This window comes from Heteronotia binoei, chromosome 10 (genome assembly GCF_032191835.1).
Source record: "Heteronotia binoei isolate CCM8104 ecotype False Entrance Well chromosome 10, APGP_CSIRO_Hbin_v1, whole genome shotgun sequence".
Taxonomy (NCBI): domain Eukaryota; kingdom Metazoa; phylum Chordata; class Lepidosauria; order Squamata; family Gekkonidae; genus Heteronotia; species Heteronotia binoei.
In genome coordinates, this window is record NC_083232.1 from 93046214 (window position 1) to 93050816 (window position 4603).

Genomic DNA, 4603 nt, shown 5'->3' on the forward strand with positions numbered 1-4603 from the left:
GAGGGCCTGATTCAGCCCCCGGGCCATATGTTTGATACCACTACTTTGGACAATACAGAAGCTAGCAAGCCAGTAGAAGCCAGTCTGGGTGAACATATGAACATATATGAACATATGAACATATGAAGCTGCCTTATAGTGAATCAGACCCTTGGTCCATCAAAGTCAGTATTGTCTTCTCAGACTGACAGCGGCTCTCCAGGGTCTCAAGCTGAGGATTTTCATGCCTACTTGCCTGGACCCTTTTTTGGAGATGCCAAGGATTGAACCTGGGACCTTCTGCTTCCCAAGCAGATGCTCTACCACTGAGCCACCGTCCCTCCCCATATTACCTAGTGGCAAGCAGGCAAGAAACCACCATAAGTAGGGTCACCAAGTCTGACCTGGCCCTGGGGGAAGGGGAAGGATAGAGTTGCCAGCTCCAGGTTGGAAAACTCCTGGAGATTTTGGGGTAAAGCCTGGGGAAGGGAGGGACCTTGGTGGAGCACAATGCTATAGACTAGAACCCCCCCCCCCCTCCAAGGCATCCATTTTCTCCAAGGGAACTGATCTCTGCAGTCTGGGGATGAGCTCTGGTTCCAGAATATCCCACCTGGAGGCTGGGAGTTGCATCCCAAGTCACACTACAGCTGAAAAGTTCCTCTTTGATGGCTAAATCCAGAATTTCCCCAAACAGATAGATGTTTGTTTGGGATGTCGACTGAAAAATCCGCTCCCAGAAGTAATCTGAGGCATCACATTAGGAGATCGCAACACACCTGGTGTTAACATTCTCAGCTGGGGGCTGTAGAGTTGCCAAGTCTGCCTCAAGAAATATCTGGGGACTTTGGGGGTGGAGCCAGGAGACTTTGGGGATGGATCCAGGAGACTTTGGGGGTAGAGCCAGAAGCAAGGGTGTGACAAGCACCGTTGAACTTCAAAGGGAGTGCTGGCCATCACCTCTAAATGCCTTCCCTTCATTTGGAAATAATGAAGGATAGAGGTACCTGCTTTGGTGGCTCATAGAATTGGACCCCTGGGCCAATCTTTTGGAAACTTGGGCGGTGCTTTGAGGAGAGGCTCCAGGCGCTATGCTGAAAATTTGGTGCCTCTACCTCAAAAAACAAGCTCCAGATACCCCCTCAAGCTCCAGATACCCATAGATCAATGCTCCATTATACCCTATGGGAATTAGTCTCTATAGGTTACAATGGAGTGCCCAGCAGACATTTCCCTGCCTGCACCCCGCTTTCTGATGACCATGAAGCAGGGGGTGGGCTTGCGGCAGCCATTTTGTGATGGTACGTCTTCTCAAACTTCTATAAATGCTGACAGGTTGGTGTGTGAGCAACCCATGGACAACAAAATAGTGAAAGGCCACTTACAACACATCCCTCCTCTGAGAGCCAGCTGGGTGTAGTGGCTAAGAGCAGCGGACTCTAATCTGGAGAACTGAGTTTGATTCCCCACTCCGCCTCCACATGCAGCCAGCTGGGTGACCTTGGGTCAGGCACAGTTCTCTCAGAGCTCTCTCAGCTCCACCTATCTCTTCTTCTTCTTCTTCTGGAGAGCCAGTTTGGTGTAGTGGTTAAGTGTGAGGACTCTTATCTGGGAGAACCGGGTTTGATTCCCCACTCCTCCAATTGCACCTGCTGAAATGGCCTTGGGTCAGCCATAGCTCTGGCAGAGGTTGTCCTTGAAAGGGCAGCTGCTGTGAGAGCCCTCTCCAGCCCCACCCACCTCACAGGGTGTTTGTTGTGGGGGAGGAAGGTAAAGGAGATTGTGAGCCACTCTGAGACTCTTCGGAGTGGAGGGCGGGATATAAATCCAATATCTTCTTCTTCTTCTTCTTCTTCTTCTTCTTCTTCTTCTTCTTCTTCTTCTCCTCCTCCTTCTCCTCCTTCTTCTTCTCCTCCTCCTCCTCCTCAAAGAAGCAATAGAATTTTATATGCAAAATTGAGGCCAGGATAACCAAGGCCAAAAACAGGCCCTTGGAGGCAGGACATTGGCTTGGTGCCCCTCCCCCAGCCTCCCGCTGCCAGCCATGTTGCTTTTATTTTAATCCTGTCAAAATAATACTTTTATCAGTTCCAGCGGTGAGGATTTCGCTTCTTTGCCTGCTGGGCTTTCCCTCCACTTGGCATGAATTTCCTAATTGAATATTTCTCCTCATTAGCAGAAAGATTTTTTTAAAAAAAAATCTAATCTGAGGCAGGGAGACGGATATAAAGCTTTATAGGGGAACAGCCTCTTCCTTTCTTGGCCATGTTAAGGCCCAGCTCTTATTTTTTAAAAAACTTATAATTGGATTCTCACAAAGAGCAGCTCGCAAAGGCAGAATACAGTTCATTACGCCTAGGGTCACGCCAACAGGTAACTCATGCATCAAGAGCCCGTACGCCCGGCGGTCAAGGCAAATGCAAATGTGCCATGAGCAAAAAGAAAAAAGAAGCAAAATACACCAATGAAAGAAGGTCTGTTGGGCAAAGAATAAATGCGGTAGAGACACACAGGCTGCATTCAGATGCAATGGCAGAGGCTTGCTATGCCCCACCCCCCACCCCCATGCTTCCTCCTTCTTCTCCCGAAGCTTCCTGGGTTGAGGAGCATTGAATCAAGCTCCGATTTACCACAGTGTTGGAGTGAGCAGTTCAGCATGTCTTGGAAGAAGAAGGAGGAGGAGGAGAAGGAGAAGAAGAAGAAGAAGGAATCATAAAATCATAGAGTTGGAAGGGACCTCCAGGGTCATCTAGTCCAACCCCCTGCACAGTGCAAGAAATTCACAAACACTTCCCCCTAAATTCACAGGATCTTCATTCAGGAGAAGGAGGAGGAGAAAGAGAAGGAGGAGAGAAGAAGAAGGAGAAGAAGAAGAGAAGGAGGAGGAGGTCACCACATGCTCTTAGTTTCCTTTAAAAAACATTCATAATGAGTGACAGCTGTGATGTATTTCCTTGTTCCTTGGGGAGAATCTAGCTCAGCATTTGTTCATGCCCGGGGCAAATGAACTGTCCAGATGCTGACGGATTTGTGCTTGTTCATTCCTGCACTGTCTTAATAGGATTGGAATTAAATTTGTATTGCTAAAATTTTGTTCTACTAACCAAAGTGTTCTTGACCCATCAGGCCCATGACTCTCATCTTTTAAAGATAAAAGGTAACTAAATGTGGTGTATAAGAACCCTGTGGCGCAGAGTGGTAAGGCTGTAGTACTGCGGCCCGAGCTTTCTGCTCACGACCTGAGTTCGATTCCGGTGGAAGCTGGGCTCACGTAGCCGGCTCAAGGTTGACTCAGCCTTCCATCCTTCCGAGGTCGATCAAATGAGGACCCAGCTTGCTGCGGGGGGGGGGGAGTGTAGATGACTGGGGAAGGCAATGGCAAACCACCCCGTAAAAAGTCAACCGTGAAAACATCGTGATGCAACGTCACCCCAGAGTCGGAAATGACTGGTGCTTGCACAGGGGACTACTACCTTTACCCTTTTGAGCTTGGTGTAGTGGTTAGGTGTGTGGACTCTAGTCTAGGAGAACTGGGTTTGATTCCCCATACTTCCACACTTGCAGCTGCCGGGTGACTTTGGGTCAGCCGCTTGTCAGCTCTGAGACTTTGAAACCTCCAGGTTTCAAAGAAGGTTAACTTTATTTATAGACAGGAAACAGTAGCAGAACAATCCTGTGTCAGAACTGGTACACCTGGGGAGTGACCAGATCTTTATACCCTTCTCGGGGCCATTAACGAGCCCGCCAAATGTAACAGCAAAAAGCCCGCACAAAAGGGGAGGGATGGTGGCTCAGTGGTAGAGCATCTGCTTGGGAAGCAGAAGGTCCCAGGTTCAATCCCTGGCATCTCCAACTATAAAGGGTCCAGACAAGTAGGCGTGAAAAACCTCACCTTGAGACCCTGGAGAGCTATGAATGGGGCTGTGGCTCAGTGGTAGAGCATCTGCTTGGTAAGCAGAAGGTCCCAGGTTCTATCCCCGGCATCTCCAAAAAAGGATCCAGGCAAATAGGTGTGAAAAACCTCAGCTTGAGACCCTGGAGAGCCATGAATGGGGCTGTGGCTCAGTGGTAGAGCATCTGCTTGGGAAGCAGAAGGTCCCAGGTTCAATCCCCGGCATCTCCAAAAAAGGATCCAGGCAAATAGGTGTGAAAAACCTCAGCTTGAGACCCTGGAGAGCCATGAATGGGGCTGTGGCTCAGTGGTAGAGCATCTGCTTGGGAAGCAGAAGGTCCCAGGTTCAATTCCTGGCATCTCCAAAAAAGGGTCCAGGCAAATAGGTGTGAAAAACCTCAGCTTGAGACCCTGGAGAGCCACTGCCAGTCTGAGAAGACAATACTGACTTTGATGGACCCAGGGCCTGATTCAGTATAAGGCAGCTTCATATGTCCATACGTCCAATTAGTTCACACCAAATTGTCTCCCAGACAATGAGCAGTTCGAGTGGGCTCTGGAAGATGATAAGGCGGCCTTGAGACACCAACTGCGATCTTCCTCACAGGGTAGAAAAGGATACTCATGAACATTGCCCAGAAACAGCCAAGCAGGTACCAGCCACAATCCCTCCCACATCCCTAAAGCAAAGAATAGAACAAGAGAGACAGTTTGGTGCAGTGGTTAAGTGGA

At 49.1% G+C, this 4603-nt stretch overlaps 1 non-coding gene across 1 annotated transcript; it reads left to right on the forward strand.

Annotated features, from left to right (window-relative positions):
- Positions 1-4164: 4164 nt before the first annotated feature.
- On the forward strand, positions 4165-4236 carry TRNAP-GGG (transfer RNA proline (anticodon GGG)). The gene has a single exon. It is a non-coding gene; the product is annotated as a tRNA-Pro (tRNA).
- The last annotated feature ends 367 nt before the right edge of the window (positions 4237-4603 follow it).